This window comes from Acomys russatus, chromosome 2 (genome assembly GCF_903995435.1).
Source record: "Acomys russatus chromosome 2, mAcoRus1.1, whole genome shotgun sequence".
Taxonomy (NCBI): Eukaryota; Metazoa; Chordata; class Mammalia; order Rodentia; family Muridae; genus Acomys; species Acomys russatus.
The window spans coordinates 67,879,673-67,901,577 of NC_067138.1; the positions used below are offsets into that span (position 1 = coordinate 67,879,673).

Consider the following 21,905-nt stretch of genomic DNA (forward strand, 5'->3'; position numbering starts at 1 on the left):
AATAATAAATAAATCTTAAAAAAAAAAAAAAAAGAGAGAGAGAGAGAGATTTCTGGGTCCCTGTCACCATGCCAAGGGCTAACAAGGTGTTTGTTTTGTTTGTTTGCTTTTTGTATTTGTTTTTGTGTTCATTTGGAAGTTCTAGCAGCGTGGGGTTGGGGTTGGGGCAGGGGATGGATGGCTGCTTCAACACTCATGAGTAAAGGAAGGTCCCTCATGGCCACACTCTGGTTGGTGCATGCCTTTAATCCCAGCACTTGGGAGGCAGAGGCAAGCAGACATCTGTGAGTTTGAGGCCAGCCTGGTCTACAGAGCCAGTTCCAGGAAAGCAGGGCTACACAGAGAAACCATATCTGGAAAAACAAAACAACAACAAAACAAAACAAAAAAACCCCACAACAATGGTCCCTCTCTATCAGGGAAAGGTACGTCAAGTAGGAGTGCAGCTTCAAGTGGTAGAAGCACATGGACCCATGAGGGAGAAATGAGATCTCCTCCGAACAACCAGATCTATTGCTACAAATATCCTCACATTTTTTGCGGGGGAGTGGTGGTGGTGGTGGGGGCTGTTAGAGTTTCTCTATGTGGCATCCAGGCTGGCCTCCAATTTACCACAAGCACGTCTAGCACTAAGAAAGGAAGTTCTCCAGCAGATGCTTTTCATCAGATTTCTTGTCAGAAGGATGAGATGATAACTCTCTTTCATTGAGAACAGTCTTGGCCTCTTTGAATTGCCCAATGAGCTCTCTGGGACAATCTCGTGTCTTTTGGTGGTGGTGGGTGTTGTTTTGTTGTTGTCTTGAGTTATTGTTGCTGCCATTGAAGAGAAGGTTTCTCTGTGTAGCCCCAGCTGTCCTGCACTCAGTCTGTAGACCAGGCTGCCCTCAAATCCACAGAGATCCACCTGCCTCTGCCTCCTGAGTGCTGGGATTAAAGGCGTGTGCCACCATTGCCCAATAATGAAACAAATTTCATTTGTACTGTTTATGCTTCCTCTAATTGAGGCATATAGGAGGAGACTAATGAAACACCTGCCACAGTGGGTTTGAATAAACATCACCTCTGCTTTGATTTTGGAAGCCTTCCTTGTTTAGTCTGTGGTCCATAAAATAAATACCTGTGGTGCCCAAGCATTTGCCTTACAGGAACATTCTCATGTGATACTGATGCGTTCCAAATAGTTTCAGGATGTAGAGCATCCAGATATTTTTCTTCCCTTTTATGTCCTTTCTTTTTCTTTTCTTTTTTGAGATAAGATCTCATACTGTGGCTCAGGTTAGCTCAGAACTCTCCAGGTTGGTGTCAAAGTGATAGCAGTCCTTCTGCCTTAGAGTCTCAAGTGCTGATATTACAGGCCGGGAAGGGAGGGGGGAAAGGAGGGAGGGGAAAAAAAGGAGGGAGGGGGAAGAAAGAGGGAAAGAAGACAGGAAGGGGGGGGGGCGAAGGAAGGTAAACTATGCTAGCCAATAAGTACTACTGAAATCCAATTGTGTCCAAAAAATACGGAAAACCAGTGGTGAAAGGCAGGCATGGTGGCTTCTTCAGCCCAGCCAGGACTGTTGAGTCTGATTGTCTCAAAAGACCAAAGACCCCAAGCAACAAACAAAAACAAAACTTGGTACTAGACAATCTCTAAGTGCCAAGGTAAGGAAGCCAGTGAAGTGTCCTTGGAACACTTAACCGGTTCCCTGGGTCAGGGTTGGGATAAGGTTCAGGCCTGAGAAAGCCTTTTCTTTCTTTCTTTCTTTCTTTTTGTTTTGTTTTCTTGAGACAGGATTTCTCTGTGTAGCTTTGGCTGTCCTGGAACTTTCTTTGTAGACCGGGCTGGCCTCGAACCACAGAAATCTGCCAGCCTCTCTGCCTTAGGAATGCTGAGATTAAAGGTCAGCCTTAAGAAAGCTCTTTCCACAGGGGCCTTGCTTCTCTGTTCCTTAAGTGAAAAGGGCTTTCAGGGACCTTCTCCCATTGTATCACTTCTTTAAATTGGAAGTTGGGGACCTCTGGAGGTTAGGGAAGTGAAATCAGGCTAGGACAGCGACTCTCCCGGTTGTGTTTGTCATCCATACCGACTTTCAGAAGTTGAGCCCTGGGGCCCTGTGATTGTCGGGGTTGGGGATGGGGTGGGGGTGGGGATGACTGGGATGAATTGAGAAAGCCCTAGGCATTGTTCAGAAATCAGACTTGGGTGGCCAGAGGATCGCTGCGGGAGGAAAGCTCCCCTAGTGAAGAGTTGAATCTGACTCCACTTTATGTGGTTTTCCCTCTGCAAAAAAACTTGCTCTAAAGCCTAGTAAGACCCGCAACAGCTTGCTTTTGAAAATGCTGTTTTCTCGGGAGGAGGGGGGCATTTATGCATGTGTTGGTGTCCTAAGGACTTCTAGACTGGTCGGTTCTTAAAGGGTCATTAACATTATTTAAATATTCATGAGAGGGAGGGGATAGCAGACTGAAATTTCAGACCTCTCTGAAATGAGGGATGGCTGGCCACCTGCCTAATGGAGCCAAACGCTGAGCGTCAGCTGCGTCTTCCCCACCTCTGGCTTTGTTAACAGAGGCGCTTGACACCAAGAAGCTACAGACAGCCATACAGGCACCGCAGCCTGAAGGCTGGACGAATCAATGATTTTCCAGAGCCTCTGGCCGCATCTCAACCTCTGGGCCACTTTAAACCCTTATTGTAACTAAAATACACTTCCCAGCCAATCCCCGGGCGTTGGCTCTTACCCAGGGGTCAGTTATGGCTTTCTCCCCCTGAGGTGGGAGCTCAACATACCCACTCTGTCAGCGTGCACAGGCATCGCACACTTCCACACACACTCATACACACGTAAGCTTGCAGCAACACCCTCACAGGCTCACCCCCCATGCACTGATACTCTTTAGACACAGCGCCCTCCCCAGCTAGGAAACGCGTTCTCTTGCCACTTCTCTATCCCTTCGGTTTCTCCATTTATTCATTCATGCATTTCTCAGGGCTTAGGTTCCATGCTAGCTTCCAAAAAGAGGTATAGGTGGATGGGGAGGCGCAGTGAAAAAGGAGGGGCGGACCACTGGCATGGAGTGGGGCGGGGCCTGGACGAGTGGGCGGGGCTCCTGGGTCTCAGGCAAGCCCGGAGGCTGCTACTCTTGGCAGATGCGCTGGCCCCACCTCGGGGCTGTGGCGCGTCTTTCCCTAGATCCCGAGAGCAGCAGGCAGCGGCCGCGCCACGCTGGAGCCGAGCCGGAGGACTGCGCTCTCGGAGCCGGCGCCCAGAGGTGGGTGTCCAATTTGGGGCGCTGCGTTTCGGAACTCTGGGATTAGAGTGCTTTCCGGCACCGGGAAAAGGCAGCTAGCAACTCTGTATCCAGTGATCGAGTTCCGGAAGCTGGTCGGGTTGGAAGTGTCCACGTGCCTTTGAATTTCGTAGGTTTGGGGTCGGGCCGGGCTTCGGGATGCTTTATTCAGTACTTACATATGCTTTAAAAAAAAAAAAAAAAGCAGCCCGCCTTGGGGAAATGGTGAAATCAAATGTGTCTGTGCACAAGAGCCAGGGGAAGCTGGAGCCACCGAGGTTAGATAGCCAGAAGGGCGCAGGTCCTTCTCCCCCGGGGTGGCGGCGCTGGAGGCATCTTTAGAAAGTCCAGAGCTTTTCAGGGAAACTGAGGCCTAGGGTGATCGGCCAGAGCGTTTTTGGACTGCAGTCTAGGTACTGAACTCATTGGGTTATGGAGGAAGCAACGGTTCTGAGGGACAGGACGGTTGGGGTTCGAGCTGAGCAGATTTGTCTACCCCGAGGCTCGGCCTTCAGAAGTTCAATCTGGGGTTTCATCAGGAGTGAAGCCCCGTTGCGAATTTCTGGAAACATTTTGAAGGAAATGCTAGGGGCAGATCGCAAAAGATAGCCCCACCAGTGAAATCCATAGAGGTGGCACGCTGGCAGGGATGAGAGAAAAGAGACTCTGGCAGCCCGAGGAAATTCTAGAGAAAGCCGGTGGATTAGAAGGGACTGAAACGAAGCCCGTGAGAACGGGAATCCTCACTCCGGAGCAGTGGCGCAGGTGGCCGGATGAGAGCGGGTGGCAAGGGTTTGAGCAGCCAGTGATGAGCCAAACGGGCTGGGCTAGCAGCTGGGTCGCCGAGCTCCCAGCGCAGATGCAAGACACAACTCGCTAGCCTTGGGGAATCCATCATCTCAAGCCACATAAAGGGGTCCGTCTGTTAAAGGGATAACAATGGCTTCTCTCCCCAGACCCAGTAGTGTTTTGTCCCCAGAGATAGCATACCGAAGACTTTGACAAATCAGCACCTTTCTCTGTGTCAGTTCCAAGGCCAGCAGCAATAGTCCAGCAAATTTACTGCTGGCATTTGGATTTGAAATAGGTTGGCTTTCTTGCTGTATTATATCTTTGAATCTGTGAACAAGTTTACTTTTCTCTGGAAGCTCTTTTTGTCTCAGTGGTGTTCATGGGTGCCTGGCAGGGTACACACGCACCTGCCCTCTGCGTCCCTGGGGACGGGCATGTATTTGTTCTAATGAGTTCACTTAGCATCGCACTTGCCTCTCTGGCAGCATGTCCTCTTTAACCAAACATCATCTCTTTCTCTAAGTCTGGCAGCATTCCCAACTTTGACCAACTAGATTTTATATTATTATGGGAAGGAATTTATTTTATTAACTTTTAAACATAGACGCGCAGCAGCTGACTACTGCTTGCCTTCTGGTTTTGATTTTTGTCCTTTTTTTTTTTTTAATTTTTAGTCTTATGTTAAAGAGACCCCTCTCCTTAGTTAGGGGACCCTCTAGAGTCCTGTTGCTTCTGAGCCAGGAACATCAAGAGTAAAACCCTGCCTAGGTCTCCCTGTCTCTGCCCCAGCAGAGTCCCCTATGGAGCTCTGCTTGGCTTCTTTCTGGGATGCTGAGGTGCCATCGGCAAGGGCTTTGCTTGGCTGGACTTTGAGTTAGGAGAGAAACATTTTGAAATCCCCATTATCTCATAGCTCTGGCATGACAGTTGGCGTTGCTTTCTGCCTGCGGAGTTGCTGCACAGTGAGTGTTGTCAGAATTCATTTAACTTTGATAAGTGGTTTGTTCTGACCCAGTAGCCTGAGGAGCTCCGTTGAGTAAGGTGAAGCAGGCTGTCTTAACTTACTGATCAAATGAGGGGAACATGACCCGCTGGTTGCTCGATTTCTCAAACATTCAATATTTTATTATAGGGCTAACCCATTAGCACTGTGGACTTTCTAGTTAGCGTTGATGTTCTGTCGATGCCAGCCTCATAGGTTCAGTGGTCTCTTGTAGGGCAAGGTGGCTCAGGCTTATAATCTCAGTATAGTAGAAATAGATGCAGGAGGATTGCCGAAGGACTTTGAGTTCCAGGTCAACCCAGAACTACAGAATGGACCCTGTCTTTCGGGGTGGGGTTGGGGGCAGTGCCTTTAATGTAAGTACTCAGAAGTAGGTAGATTTCAGTGAGTCTGAGGCCAACCTGATCTACCTACTGAGTCTCAGGTCAACCAGGGCAACATAGTGAAACCCTGTCTCAAAAAAAAAAAAAAAAAAAAAAAAAAAAAAGTCACCAACCACACATTTAAGATGAAAATTAATGGACTCTTAAAATACCCGTGGCCCAGATTTCTATCACAGTTGTTATTAGTCACCTCTGCTTACTAGGATAATGAGAAGTTTAAATAAAGATGGAATTGAATTTGGATGGGAGTTGGGTTAGGAGATTTTTAGTAGCTGAAACAGGAGCATTGCTGAACATTAACCCCTCAAGACCACAGATTTGATATCTGGTTCCTTGCTTATATACATTTCAACGATGGTGGAACTGATGCGGTGACTCCAGTTAGCTCCTAGAATGATCTGGAAAACGTAGGAGCCACCAGTGTGTTCAGATAATTGGATCGATTCTGAGCCAGGCTTCCGTAGTTTGAAGAGATTACTTAAGATACACATGGAGTTCAACAATTTTGGCTAAGTTTTGATAGGAAAGGTTTTGTACATGCTTACAAACTCAACACCCAGAGGCAGATTTTCTATGACGCTAAAGAAAGGGAAAAATCACATCTGTTCATATCCTGCTATGCTCATAGATCCGTGCCTTGCTCAGCAATCTACGAAGATGCTTCCTCCTGCAACAGAGGGGAACAAATACAGAGTCCTACAGCCAGACAGTAAGCAGAGAGTGAGAGACCTTGGGACACTCAGGCCTAAATGGGATATATCTATCAAATCCCTTCCATCAGAGCTCAGGGAACCCTGAGGAAGAGGAGACAGAGAGAGGGTAAGAGCCAGAGGGGATGGAGGACACCAAGAAAGCAGAGCCCTCTGAATGGACTGAGCCAAGCTCATATGAACTCACAGAGGCTGAGGCATCACGCACAGGGCCCGCAGAGGTCAGCACCAGGTCCTCTGTGCTTTTATTATGGTTTCCAGTTTAGTGTTTTCATGGCATTCCTGAGTGTGTGAACAAGTGTGTCTGGTTCCTGCCCTGATTCTTGTGTGCTTTTTTTTTGTTGGTTTATTTTGTCTAACTTTGATGTGACTGATTTTGTTTTTGTTTTTGTTTTGTTTTGTTTTGTTTTGTTTGAGACAAGGTTTCTCTGTGTAACCTTGGCTGTCCTGGACTCACTTTGTAGACCAGGCTGACCTCACAGCGATCCACCTGCCTCTGCCTCCCGAGTTCTGGGATTAAAGGCGTGTGCCGCCGCCACCACCCAGTGACTGCTTTTGTTTTATATTATTATATTTTATTGTGTTATATTTTTTTAAAAAATGAATGAATACCTGGGTGGTGGTTGTGCATGCCTTTAATCCCAGCACTTGAGAGACAGAGGCAGGCAGATCTCTGTGAGTTCCAGGACAGCCAAGGCTACACACAGAGAAACACTGTCTCAAAAAACAAAACAAACAAACAAAAAAGAATGTATTTTTAAATGTGTGCATGTGTTTGTGCATGTGTGTGTGTGTGTGTGTGTGTACCTTGTGTGCTGTCTTTGGGTTTCTATTGCTGGGAAGAGACACCATGGCCAGAGCAACTCTTATAAACGAAAACATTTCTTTAAAAAGATTTATTTATTATTATGTACATGGTATTCTGCCTGCATATACACCTGCATGCAGAAGAGGGCACCGGATCTCATCATAGATGGTTGTGAGCCACCATGTGGCTGCTGGGAATTGAACTCAGGACTTTTGGAAGAACAGTCAATGCTCTTAACCTCTGAGCTATTTCTCCAACCCTGAAAGAAAACATTTGGTTGGGACAGGCTTATAGTTTCAGAGGCTTAGCCCATCATCGCTATAGCTGGAAGCATGGCAGCACGTAGGCAGACATGGTGCTGGAGACAGAGCTGAGCGTTCTAGATCTTGATCCACCGGCAGCAAAAGGAGACTGTGTGTGTTTCACATTGGTGGAGGTTGAGCAAAGGTGACCTCAAAGCCTGCCCCTACAGTGACATTCCTCCAATAAGGCCACACTTCCTAAAAGTGCCACTTCCTATGAGCCAAGCATCCAAGCACATGAATCTATGGGGCTGTTCCCATCCAAACTACCATATGTGCCGTTGCATAGGATAGCCTGGGGAAGCAGGTTTTTTTTTTTTTTTTCCGAGACAGGGTTTCTCTGTGTAGCCTTGGCCATCCTAGACTCACTTTGTAGACCAAGCTGGCCTCGAACTCACAGCGATCCCTGCCTCTGCCTCCCGAGTGCTGGGATTAAAGGCATGCGCCACCATGCCCGGCTCGGGGAAGCAGGTTTTATCCTTCCACTGTGTAGCCTTTAGGGTTCAAACTCAAGTCCTCAGGTTTGATAGCCAGTGCCTTTAGCTACCTATTTACCTGCCCTAAAGTTTTATTTAATTCTGTTTCTATATATGTGTGTAGGGGTGTGTACATGCCGCGATGCACATATGGAAGTCAGAGGACAATTTTGTGGAGTTGATTTTCTCTTTCCAACTTTACTCAGGTTCTGGGGGATAGAACTCAGATCATCAGGCTTCCATGGCAAGCCCTCTACTCAATGAGCCATCCTGTGCACCCATTTTATAAGTCAGACATATAAAAAGTATTCGCTACTCTTAGCCCAAATCTCTCTACCAAATGACAGTAGCCAGTTCTCTTAGGATAAGATAAACCCGAACATTCTTTGAGGCATCTTTGTTTGAAAAAGTAATCAGGGGTTCACATACAATGTGATTTATGATTTAGAAAGCAGAACATGAAGAGGCTGGAGAGATGGCTCAGAGGTTAAGGGCACTGACTGCTCTTGCAGAGGTCCTGAGTTCAATTACCAGCAACCATATGGTAGCTCACAGCCACCTATAATGTGATCTGATGCCCTCTCCTGGCCTGCAAGTGTATATGCAAGCAGAGCACTGTATACATAATAAATAAATACATCTTTAAAAAAAGAAAGCAGAACATGGTTTGCCCTGACACAGTTTATAGAAAGTCTGCTGTGGGGAAATCACCTCTCAAAATGTCCACAGCAGGGGACTGTCCAGCTCAGGTTCAGTGATGACCCAGCATCCTTTCCCTGTTGAAGGATCCCAGCTCCGCACTAACTAGATTTCCTAGGAATCACCTTGTTTATGTGGGCATACAGTTCTGTCATTCATAAAATGACAGGGGCGAGGGATTCTGGGAATCCAGAGGCCTAGCAGAGATGTTAGGATTAGGATCACCCACTGGTTTTTGTTTGATTCCCTTTTCTTTCTTTCTTTCTTTCTTTCTTTCTTTCTTTCTTTCTTTCCTTCTCTCTCTCTCTCTCTCTCTTATTTTTATTTATATCCCAGGCTCACTGTGAACTTGCAGGAATATTTCTGCTTGGGAGCCTGGGTACCACCTTTCACACTAAGGGGGTTGAGACCCTTCTGCCACAGGGTGTAAGCCTAACATGGAGACCCAGCACTTGGTGGCGGGAGGAATGAAGGAGGAAGAGGGAAGCAAGAGCCCCATCCGCATCTCACACCTGCTGAGACACAATCTAGAGTTTGACAAAATTCCCAAGAATTTCCACGTACGGTGGGGTGCAGGGAAGCTCTCTCTGTTCCTTTGGATTTGGAAGTGGGTGGGGCGTGGAAACTGTCCAACAGTAGGACTCGAGTTAGTAGACTGGGCCTGTGAGAGCTGAGTCTGTCTTATTGAGGCTGGGAAAGTGGATACAGACCAGAGTGCATCCGCGCATCCTGCAGTGCACCAGGGGACAGCCTCCTCCCCTCAATAGAGAATCATCTTGCCCCATGGGTCAATAGCAACCTTGGGGCTGGTTCACAGCGCATATTACTCTTGCAGAGGACCCAAGTTTGGCTCTCAGCACCCACAGTGGGCGGCTCACAACTGCCTAGAACTCCAGCTCCAGGGGATCCAAGTCTCTCTTCTAACCCCTGAGGGTACCTTCACTCACCTGTACACACCTATACACAGGCACACAAACATATACATAATTCAGAATAAATGTAATATTAAAATAAATAACTAGAGATAAGTGGATCTCTGTGAGTTCGAGGCCAGTTTGATCTACATAGCAAGTTTCACACCACCCAGGGATATATACTGTGATCCTATCTCAAAAAAAGAAAAAGATGAGGGGAGGGGGAAGAAGAAGGAGGGGAAGAGGAAGAGGAGGAGGAGAAAGACTGGCCTTGGAGCTGAGGATGTGGTCTAGTCAGTTGTGTTTGCCTAGCATTCATGAAACCTTGGGTTTGATTCCCTATATAGAAATTAATTTTATGGGCCTGTAATCCAAGAACTCCAGAAGTGAGGGAAGGAGGATCAGAAGTTCAGAGTCATCCTTGGCTACACAGTGAATACGAGCTAGCTTGGGCTACCTAAGACTATTTAACAATTAAAAAAAAAACCAGCACACAGGAAGCAGAGGCAGGTGAGATCTTTGTAGTTTCAGGATAGGCAGGGCTGTGAGAGATCCAGTCTCAACACAAACAAACAATAAACAAAATAATACAAATAACAACTGATTAAAAATAAAATTCAAACTAAAAAGTCAAACAAAAATATGCAAATTGCTTGTTAAAAAAAAAAAAAGAAAGGAACTGTAGTCTAGCGGCTCATCTTTGTATTCCCAGTCAGCACGTTCTAGAAGAGATGGTGCTGATTGCTGGGCCCTGCGCAGCTGTGAAACTTTCTCTTGGAACTTGAGAGAGACAGCTATGAATCAGAAACACCCCTAATGCGCATTAGCTCCTGGAGCCGCTGCTGCCTTTAGTACACAGGAGCTATTGAGTGAGTTTCTAAACAAGTGACAGTGATAGGCTGCAGTTGGATGACCTCTGACCCCAGTCCTGTCTGCCACCAGTCAGCACCTGCTTGGTAGTTCCTTCTTTCACTCCTGAGACTTGCCCAGGACCGAGTCCTAGCTCCCAGTACCCAATCGGGCTGTGCTTAGCCAGCTGTACCAGCTGGAGGCTGGGGAAAGAAATGTCATGCTGGGGAAGGGGAGCGAAGTGGATGTACAGTCCCTTCCTTCTCCTGCATCCCCAGAACTCCTGATGCTGCTTTTCTCCATGGGTACCACTGCCAGGTTCTCTTGGGCTTCCTCCTCCCCCTTTTGTCATTAGAGTCTGAGCTCCTTTCCCTCTGCCCCCTTCACTTCTTTCTTTTCTCTTTTAAGCCAAAGATGACCTGGATTAAGCCAACACACTGTGTGTCGAGGCCTTGCCTCCAGTGGTCTGTAGTATTATATCCATTAAAGAAACAGTTTATCTGCAGGGCCTCTGGCGTGCTGGACAAGCACTCTGCCTAGGCTTGACATCCTTCGCCTATTAATCAGCAGTTGTCGGAGTCCCCTTGAGGTCGGCTACTGCTGCATTCACCCCCTTTCTCGGATCATCCAATTTCTTTTCTCTGTCTCATGACCTCCTGCCTTCCTTACTACCAGAAGAATCACATTCTGCTACTTTTTAATTGACACCCATTAAATAGACTGTTGTTGATGGGTTTTGAAAACAAACTGGATTTATCATGGGGTCATCCCAAGGAAAAGAAACCCTTTGGCAAGCTCTGCCTTGTTTCTTTTCCCTGGTCTTCATCTCCCTTGCAAATGAGAGGCAGGGCCCTTGGCTGGAGAAGGGGTCACGGGTAGCACCCAGTTGGCTGCAGAACACTCAGTCCCAGCATTTGGACTTAGGAGCCAGAGCTCTGGGCCTTGGGTCAGAGTGGAATGTGGTTTCTCAAGGCTGGGAAGCCTGTGTTTTTCCAGCCGCTCTGCTCCAAAGGTCCTTAAGTGAAGAAAACCAGGAGCCAGTCCAGTTATAAAGGGGGAGTGGCCCAAGAGAGGATGCTGTGCAGGATCACCGGCTAGGTCATCAAAGGAAAGGGAAGACGTTGTGTAGCATAGGTTGACCTTGAACTCACTATGAAATTGAAGATGGCCTTGGACCTTTGATTCTCCCACATGCTACAAATATAGGTGTGCACTACCACACTTGTTTTTGTGTAGTGTTGGAAATTGAACCCAGGGCCTCATGGATGCCAGGCAAACACTCTGTTAATGAACTAATCTACATTATCAGCCACCAGAGCTCACTAAAGTCATCCTGTGGGGGAGAGGGGAGACTGGGTGCCTTGTCTAAACTCAGTGTGTACTCACCAAAGAGGTAGCTCCCAACTTGAAAATGTATGCCAGTCTAAAAGATAGATAGATAGATGAGAGGAAAAATCCAAGGTCAAAGTGCCCTTCGATGGCCCGAGTATGTTTGCGTTTCCTGAGATGTTTCACTGTGCTGCCTAGAATGGCCCTGCACTTCTGGGCTCAAGTGATCCTCCTGCCTCAGCTCTCAAGTAGTTGTCTTGATGATGCCCCAGCCTGTGCACTTTGGTACTATCACCACTAACTTAATGGTTGCTACAGACTATGTACATCTTATGTATCCCCAATGGGTAGGCTCTGCTTTCTTTTGGGTTTCTAGGGCTTTGTGTGTGTGTGTGTGGGGGGGGGTGGGGTGGATGGTGTTGAGACAGGGCTTCACTTTGTATCCTAAACTAGCCTGGAGCTTTTCATGGTCCACCTGCCTCAGCCTCCTGACTAAGGGCAGATGGGAGGGAAGATGACATAACATGGTGAGTCTATAATTTAATACAACTGTGAGTTTTCAGCACAGGTCACAGTCTCAGACTGACTGTAATTAGAAGGCTATAGCTCTTTGTAAGCCAGGCTGGCCTCGAACTCACAGAGATCTGCCTGCCTCTGCCTCCTGAGTGTTGGGATTAAAGACGTACATAAATTAATTTTACCTCTAAACCTTGAATTTGTTCATTTAGAATACAGAGATGGTGTATCTTTGTGTTCTCTCTCTCTCTCTCTCTCTCTCTCTCTCTCTCTCTCTCTCTCTCTCTCTTGTGTTTATATGCACGCCATGAGGTACTCATGTGTGGCGTCACTGGACAACTTGTATGACTTAGTTCCCATCTTACTGTGTAGATCCAAGTCATCCAGTTTAAGTTGTCAGGCTTGGAGGAAGCACCCTTAGATAAGCCATCTTGCTAGCCTTAGGCACAAGGTTTTACAAGATACTAGATTATCCAATACTTCATTTTGGCTTTTTGTTTGTTTATTTACCTTTGAGACAGGGTCTTATGTAGTCCTAGCTGTCCTGGAAGTAACTATGTAGACCAGGCTAGCCTCGAATTCATAGAGATCCATCTACTTCTGCTTTCCAAGTGCTGGGATTAAAGGCACATTATTATTATCATTTACTTATTTAAGACAATATCTCAATAGGTAGTTCTGGCTGGCCTAGTACTTTCTATGTAGACCAGGCTAGCCTTGAACCCCCAGACATCCATCTGCCTCTGCTTCCTGAGTGATGGGATTAATGGTATGTTTTGCCACACCTGGCATCCCTCCTGGGTTTGTCTGTAGTTTTTAGTGCATGTCTCATCAAGTTTATTATGGCTACCTGTGTCCTTCTCATAAGGGCATCCATCACAGCTACCTTCATGCCTTTAATCCCAGCATTCAGGGACACAGAGGCAGGTGGATCTCTGTGAGTTTGAGGCCAGCCTGGTCTACAAAGTGAGTCCAAGATAGCCAGGAATACACACAGAGAAGCACTGTCTGGGAAAACCAAGAGAAAAAAAAAACATATTTATTTATTTATTTTTTAATATTTTTATTTAATTTCAATTTATGTGCATTGGTGTGAAGGTGTCAGATCTTGGAGTCACAGACAGTTGTGAGCTGCCATGTGGGTGCTGGGAATTGAACCTGGGACCTTTGGAAGAGCAGACAGTGCTCTTAACCACTGAGCCAACTCTCCGGCTGACATTTATTTTATTTTATGCGTGTGTGACCATATGTGCATGTACATTCACATGCTACTGTGTTCATGAGAAGGTCAGAGGACAGCATTCTGGTGTCCATTCTTTCTAACACGTGGGTTCTTGGAATTGAGCTCACTGGCACTTGCTGTATAGTCCAGGCTGCCCTTGAAGAGGTAGTCCCTGTTCCTTAGCATCCCAGGGGCTTTCAGGTGTGCACCACTATACCCAAGCTCTTTTACTTAGAAAAAGAATGAAAGCTTGTGGTATGCACCAGCCAGGATTTTTTGTTTGTTTGTTTTGTTTTGTTTTGTTTTTTGGTTTTTCGAGATAGGGTTTCTCTGTCTTGAACTGGCTTTGTAGACCAGGCTGGCCTTGAACTCACACTGATCCACCTGCCTCTGCCTCCCGAGTGCTGGGATTAAAGGCATGTGCCACCACACCCGGCTACCAGCCGTTTTTTAAAAACCACTGCCATGGTCACATGGTTTGCTTCATCTTGTTGCCCTTGCTGTGGAGCTGCAGGATCCATAGCTAAGGCCCCCAGGAGATTAGAAATATTCTCCATCCCTATGATGAAGGAGTTTAACCCTCCAGAAAGATGCAGGCTGAAAGGTATGTGATGTGAACCATCTAGCTACTCAAGGAGTCACAGAAACAGAGGAGCAGACTCACAAGGTGGCTGCCTCGGGGCTCCTGGGGCTCCTGCAGCAGGGACAGGGACAGGGCTGTTACGTGAGCGTATAGATTTATTTTGTTTTGTTTTTCGGGACAGAGTTTCTCTGTGTAGCCTTGGCTGTCCTTGACTCGCTGTATAGACCAGGCTGGCCTCGAAATCACGGAGATCCATCCGCCTGCCTCTGCCTCCCAAGTGCTGTGATTAAAGGCATGTGCCACTACTGCCCAGCGAGTGTATAGATTTAAGCAGAGATTCCAGAGGCTTTGTCATTGTCAGTTCGAGCATACTGAGCTCTCTTTGGTAAGCTCAGCGTCCTTACCTGTATGGATTGGAAAATGGTACTCAGCTCACAGCGAAAAGGATTACACTCAGAAACACAGGCAGGGATTTTAATAGATAACCTGGCAGGCAGCACTGAGAAGCCATGAACAAAATACTGTCTGGGTGTTTGTAAGATTTTTTTCTTGCTTAATATAACCAAATAAGCAAACATCTGTATGCTCTGCCATTTTTCTTCCTTTTTAATTTTTCAAGACAGAGTTTCTCTGTGTAGCCCTGGCTGGCCTAGAATTCATTCTGTAGATCAGGCTGGCCTTGAACTCCGAGATCTGCCTGCCTCTGCCTCCTGAGTGCTGGGATTAAAGGTGTGTGCTACCATGCCTGCCTGGCCTTTGCTAAGTGTTTTTGGTCTCTATCCCTCTGTGTGGATCAGTTCAGCATCCTCTTTGTGAGACTCATTATTCGGTACAGAGACAAATAGACTTTTGATAAACTTTTGTTTATCAGATCATTGATAATGAAAGCCCACAGAGCCGGACTTTCTTATCATTGTGACAATTATAGAAGGAAGAAGGAAAAACCATCACTCAGTGTGTTAGTCTGCTGCCTCTAGAACCATCACCCAGTCTGTTAGTCTGCTGCCTCTAGAACTATCACTCAGTCTGTTAGTCTGCTGCCTCTAAACCATCACCCAGTCTGTTAGTCTGCTGCCTCTAAACCATCACCCAATCTGTTAGTCTGCTGCCTCTAAACCATCACCCAGTCTGTTAGTCTGCTGCCTCTAAACCATCACCCAGTCTGTTAGTCTGCTGCCTCTAAACCGTCACCCAGTCTGTTAGTCTGCTGCCTCTAAACCATCACCCAGTCTGTTAGTCTGCTGCCTCTAGCGGAAGGGTTTGCTCCGGGCAGAGCAGGGAGAGTGGATGGCAGGGCTCAGTCTCTAGATTCAGGACAGTTCTCTCTGTTAAGGACTTAGTATGTGGATTATTTCAGTCCCAGATAGCAAACGACTTAGTAAGAATAACACAAGTAGTTACTTTAGTGTTTTTTGCTTGGGATTAAACGTGGCATTGTCTATGCTCAACACATGAATTTAAACACCCTTAACAGTTACACCCTCAGCCACAGAAAGGCTTTTAAAAAACTGTGAATGAAGTAAAATTAATACAGCTGGGCATGGTGGCGCACTCCTTTAATCCCAGCACCCAGGGAGGCAGGGGGATCTCTGTGAGTTCAAGGCCAGCCTGCTCTACAAACTGAGTCCAGGGCAGCCAAGAGAAAGACAAAGAGAAACTCTCTCCAAAAACAAACAAACAAAACAAACAACAACAACAACAACCACCAAGAAAGAAAGAGAGAAAAGAAAAAAAGTAAAATGAATAAAATTTGTGAATAAAATTTTCTTCTATTTAAGAGCTCCCCAGGGTGTTTTAGCATAGCATCCGCTAGAGCAGTGGTTCTCAACCTTCCCAATGCTGCGACCCTTTAATACAGTTCCTCGTGTTATGATGACCCCCAACCATCAAATTACTTTTGTTGCCACTTCATAACCGTAATTTTACTATTGTTATGAGGCGTAATGTAGATATATTGAGACAGGTTTGTCAAAGGGGTAACAAGCCACAGTTTGAGAACTCTGGAACATTCCTTACTCTGTTCCTGTTTGTCTGTCTGTTGGGTGGGTGTTTCCCACCCAAGAGTGAGTTGACTTCTAGGATGCATTGTCAGTGAGGAGCCAACAAAACAAAACAGTCCCAACAATAGCCTTGTAAAAAGGCATCTGAGGGGGGCGGTGGGTGTGAACCGGGAGTTTCCTCCTCCACCCTGGTGGTTACAAAGCTGTAAACTAATATTGTGAGAGAGAAGAAATATGCTGGTCTCAACTTTCCCTGGGTATCACTTGTGTTTTTGTTTCCTAGGATTAAAGAAGGCTTCCCTCCAAATTCTGATAGTCTGTGCTTTAATTGGAAATGTCCTGAGCTTTGCTCAGTTCAAGGGAGGCTTCGTAGAACCACATGTTACCCTGGTGTTATCTTCCCATTAGCACCCCTCCCTCTGATGACCTCTCTCCCTTTACCCAAACAAAAAAAAGAACCCCCTCCCCAAAAAAAAGACCCAACAAAACAAAACCCAAGCAACAAAACCACCATAACTCACTGTGCAGCCTAAGCTAGCCCAGAATGTGTGGCAGCCCTCCTGATCAGAACTTTTGGCGGTCAGCTTTCTGCTTACCTCTGGTCAAGAATTTTGTTTGAGCATTGCTCGGCCTCTGCGATGTTGGTATGGCGTGTTGTTCTGTCCTTAAATGTGCTGTTTCTAGTTGTCATTAAAAGTGAAAATGAAGGTGGAGGAGAGAGGGATTAGCAGTCACGAGGAATGTTTGTTGATTGATCTTGCAGAGGGCTGGAGTTTGGCTTCCCACACCCGCGTCACATGGCTCACAATGGCCTGTCACTCCAACTCCAGGGGAACATGCCTCTGCCTTCTGTGGGCACCTGCAATCATGCGCACAAACATACCCACAGACCCCTCCCTCCGCCCTGTAATTAAAATTAAAAATAAATCTTTTTTTTAATAAGCAAAAAGGAATCTTGTAGATTTCTCTTTATCTAAATTCTGATGCATTTATTTTGCAAAAAATCTCATGACAATGATGTGGCAACCATGGCTAAAAAAAAAAATCTCTCTTCTGGGGCTGGAGAGATGGCTCAGAGGTTAAGAGCACTGGCTGCTCTTTCAAAGGTCCTGAGTTCAACTCCCAGCAACCACATGGTAGCTCACAACCATCTATAGTGAGACGTGGTGTCTCTTTCTGGTGTGCAGGTGTACATGCAGGCAAAAACAGTGTATACATAATAAATAAATAAATCTTAAAAAAAAAAAAACCCTCTCCTCTGTGTCTTAGGCAGGTGAGAGTTAACAAGCGAGCACTTCCCAGATTGGGTTTGAGTTGCATCAGTCTTCCAGAATCCTCTGGAGTCTTATATGTTGTTTAAATAAACTTTCACAATCAATTAGTTAAAAATGAATTAGTCAAACCAGATCTCACTTGGCTGGTTTTGTGCCTTATTCTTTTTATGTTTTCCTCCTTAGGCATTTAAAGGGTAGCTGGGTATCATGAAAAGGAGGTGTGGGTGGTGGCGAGGTTGCTAAATGCGGTGACAGTGGCACCTCACACTAGCTGTGAGGTCATAAGGGCTTTGTCCCGGAGGTGGGGCTGAGGCCTTCTCCTTCTCCACTTCCTTCTTCCCTCCCTCCCTCCCTTCCTCCCTCCCTTCCTTCCTTCCTTTCTTTCTTTGGAGACAGGGTTTCTCTGTGTACCCTTAATTGTCCTGGAACTCCATCAATAGACCAGACTGATCATAGAGATCTGCCTGCCAGTGCTGGGATTAAAGATGTGTGTCACCCGTGAGGGCTGAGGTTTTCTTAAGGTTTAGAGATTTTTATTTCTGGGGTTTTGTGTATCCGGTTGGTAAAATGCCAGCCTGCATGAGAAACTGAGTTCAGGTCCTCAGCACCACCACAAAAACCCTGCTGTGGTAGTGCTTGGCACACATGAAACCCTAGAGCTGAGAGGTTGGGGACAGGTAGGCCCCAGAGATCACTAGTTGGTCTGTTTAGCCAATCCCTAAACAACGGATTCAGTGAGAAACCATATCTCAAAAAATAAATTAGAGACTGCTTCATAGTGGAAGGCGCGTCGGCAGTTCCGAGCACTTGTTGCTGTTTTAGAGAGCCTAGGCCCTGGTCCCTGAAGCCACATTTGTCTGTTACTCCAATTCCAGGGAAGCTGGTACTTGTTTATCGTCCCAGCGCCAGGAAGCTGATGCAGGAGGATCTTGGGTTTGAGTTCGGTTCAGGATGGGCCCCATGGCAAGACAGTGTCTCAAGTAATAGTACTAGCGCAAAGCACAATAATACGTCAAGAGGCTGCTGGCTCATACTTAGTTTTCAGTAAACATAAACTGCTGTTTTTTTTTTTTTTAAATCTTGGATGTTTATTATTATTTTTTTGATCTGAACTTTTAAAATTTTTTATTAATTTATTCATATTATATCTCAATTGTTATCCCTTCCCTTGTATCCTCCCATTCCTCCCTCCCTCCTGCTTTCCCCCTACTCCCCTCCACTATGTCTGTGACTGAGGGGGACTTCCTTCCCCTGTATATGCTCATAGGGTATCAAGTCTTTTCTTGGTAGCCTGCTATCCTTCCTCTGAGTGCCACCAGGCCTCCCCATCCAGGGGACGTGGTCAAATGTGGGGCACCAGAGTTCGTGTGAAAGTCAGTCTGTGTGGGAGAGTTTTATGTCAGTTTGGTACAAGCTGCAGTCTGAAGGGAGGTGACCTCAACTGGGTAGTGCCACCATAAGATCTGTCTGTAGGGCATTCTCTCTCTCCGTCCTTCCCTCCCTCTCCCTCTTCCTCTCCTTTTCCTTTTCCCTCTCTTCCTTCCTTCCTCCCCCCCTTTCCTTCCAACCTTCCTTGGGTCTTCCAAACAAGATTTCTTTGTGTACCCTGGCTGTCCTGGCACTCAATCTGTAGACCAGGCTGGCCTCAGAGATCCATCTGCCTCTGCCTCCAGAGTGCTGGGCTTAAAGGAGTGCACCGCCTGGCTGTAGAACATGTTCTTAATTGTTGACTAGAGTAGGGCCCAGCCCAACACGGATGATACCATTCCTGAACTGGTGATTCTGAGTTCTGTTAGAAAGCAGGCTGAGCAAGCAAGCCATGGGGAGCAAGCCAACAAGCAGCACCCTTCCCTGGCCTCTGCACCAGCTCCGGCCTCCAGGTTCCTCCCTGTTTTGAGTTTCTGTTCCAACTTCCTTCAGTGGTGGAATATGATTTGGAAGTATAAGCAAGGCTTTCCTCCCCAGCCTGCTTTTGCTTATGGTTTTTTTTTTTTTTTCTTACCACGGCAGTAGAAACCCTCACGAAAACAGTTACCTTTCTCCAAATTGAGCATCAAATGCCTTGACTTGTATTTTTTGTTGTTTGTTCCTGAGGCAGCCTCTCCTTCTGTAGCTCAGGCTACTACCCTCAGCTGTCCTGCCTCAGCATCCCAAATCCTGGGACTATAGATCCGAGCCACTATGCCTGGCTGCAATTGATTTCAAAACCTGTGTTTGTCCCAGGGATGTCAAGGGGGGACGCACTTTGTTCTTCTCCAGACAGATGTGTTTTAGTTTGTGATGTCATATCATTCTTGTGGCTTATTATTTTACGTTTTGTTTATTTAGTGCACAGGTATGAATATGCGTCTGTGTGTGTGTGCGGGCATACATGTGAAGGCCGGTGGGCAACTTCCAGGGAACTACTTTCTCTTTCTGTGTGGGCTCCAGGGGTCAAACCTGGGTCATCAGGTCTGGTGGCAAGTGCCATTACTTGGCAGAGCCATCTTGTCAGTGTCTCCCATGTTTTTGATGGAGCAGAACCTATAGATTTCTTCGCCACCGGATGTCCTTCTGAAGTGTGAGCTCCAAGTGACCCTGCAAGCTCCTGTGGGCTTCATGATAACATAACACAAGCATTTCTGTTTTGGCTTTTTTACTCTAATGCTGAGAGATGTGGATAAGGTGTGGGAAAAAAGATGGTCTCTGTATGGTCCATCTGATCACAGAACTTTGCAGAAATATACTAGAGATAAAGCTGCCGCCAACGGAGTCCTGGGAGCTGCTGGCATGCCTCAGTTTCCATGTGGGCTCCCTTGTCGGGAGGAGGCAAGCATGATTTAGAAATTTTATGAGCATTTTACTGTGGATACGTCATGAAGTGGTTAGGTCTAGTTTGTTTTCTTTTTAAATTGTCATTTGATTAGATCAAGGATGCCTTCCCTCTACTGCCCTGACTCATTGCGGGTGGCTTGCTTGCTTAGTAACCGTTTGCCTGGAGAGGAAGGGGCTGGCAGCATCCCCGCCCAGTGGGCATCCTGGCCCACTGCACAGAGGAAGTGTGTGATTGTGTCTCCCCGCAGAGTGATGGGACAGTGCAGCATTCAGCCAGCGGTGGGGACACATTCACTCACTCACCCCAGTGTATTCATCTTCCAGGGAAGGGCTGGGCTGATGCCATCTTGCCTACTCCACACTGCACACAAAGAGCCCAGTGCAATGACTCCTGACTCCAACTCCAGCGCTTGAGATGTAGAGACAGGAAGTTAAGGCCAGCCTGAACTGTATGATATCTTCTTTAGGGAACCTTGAAGTTGGCTCAAGAAACCCCAAGACCAAGTTCTCAGCACAAAGGAGATTTATTTGCCCCAGAGGGACAGAGACCAAGGATAAGGGGCAAAGACAAAGTCTGGAGGATGGCTCGGAGAGTAAGAGCAAGGGCTGCTCTTCCAAAGGTCCTAAGTTGAATTCCAAGCCACTACATGGTGCCTCACAACCATCTACAATGAGATCTGGTGCCCTCTTCTGGCCTGCAGGCACACATGCAGGCAGAATACTGTATGAATAATAAATAAATAATAAATCTTATTTTAAAAGGAGAGAGCAAAGACAAGAGAAGGAACAAGAGGGGGAAGGGGAGGTGAACAAAGGAGAGAGGAGAAAGAGGTAATGGGGCATTTGTCCTGGAGGACAAAGAACTGTCTCAGGGTGGTCTATAAAATAAAAAAAAGATAAAAAGTTAAAAGAAAAAAGAAAAACAAAACTAATAAAAGGAAAAGGGGGAAGACAGGTTGTGGTAGCAGTGGCACACACCTGTAATCCCAGCACTGAGGTGGCAGAGGCAGAAAGATTTCTGAGTTCCAGGCTAGCCTAATCTACAAAGTGAGTCTAGGACAGCCAAGGCTACACAGAGAAACCCTGTCTTGAAAACACACACACACACACACACACACACACACACACACACCAAAACAAAAAACCAGAAAATGGAGGGGGGAGACTCTGTGTTAGGATAAGGTGTTTAATTTTAATTGTGCATGTTAATTAGGTGAGCCAAAGGGGTTATGACTACTGCACCTCAATGCTTTGATAGTTGGACCTTGGTAGTCAGCCTCAGGAAGAGGAATTGACCAGATAAGGAAGTAGACCTTGAGGACTAACTTTAGGAATGTAGTCTAGCATTTTTTAGCAAGGCAGGGGGAATTGGGAAGAAGGGCAAAGCCAACCAGAGCCACGCCCACCAGGCTTGAACTGGCCAGAGTCCCTTCACCCCGTCTCAAAAAAGGAAAACCAAAACCAAAAACCAAATGAAGAAACAAAAGATGTGTCTGATTCAAGGCCACACACATCTGTCAAAATTCCAGAAGGATCTGGGTCACCAGTCATGGGTGGCTTCCAATGCTAGACCCCACTACCAGCACAGCACCATTTGGGCAGTTCTTTTTTTTTTTTTTTCCTTTTCCCCATTTGGGCAGTTCTTAAGGAATAGTGACAGATTTTAGAACAATCGTTTAAATTTTAGAAAATGAAAAGTAGGTTCTTATTATTCCTTTGGTTGAGTCTGTTCTTTTCTACAGATAGGAAGCAACAGGGTCACTGTGATAGGCCGCGTGGTAACAGCAAATGTTTCAAAGCTTAATAAAGTAAAGAGGTTGGTTTGAGCCCTGTGCTCTATTTAATAGCCAACTAAATAAAGAGAAGTTCCTGACCCTCATCATGATGTGACACTTCTCAACCTACCCGTCTTGTGGCCTTGAGGCTTGGGCATGCTGCTATTGCAGTTTGCATCTCTC

General features: G+C 46.5%; 1 protein-coding gene across 6 annotated transcripts in view; it reads left to right on the forward strand.

Moving 5' to 3' along the window:
• Palm2akap2 (PALM2 and AKAP2 fusion) overlaps positions 1 to 21,905 on the forward strand; it is a 321,160-nt gene that overhangs the window by 218,444 nt on the left and 80,811 nt on the right. The window contains exon 1 of one of the 6 annotated variants that reach the window (XM_051162395.1): positions 3,092 to 3,255. The exons of the other annotated variants lie outside the window; for them this stretch is intronic. The gene's annotated coding sequence lies outside the window, so the exon portion shown is untranslated. Of the gene's footprint in view, positions 1 to 3,091; positions 3,256 to 21,905 lie in introns of those variants that run through there. 6 annotated transcript variants of the gene reach the window in all.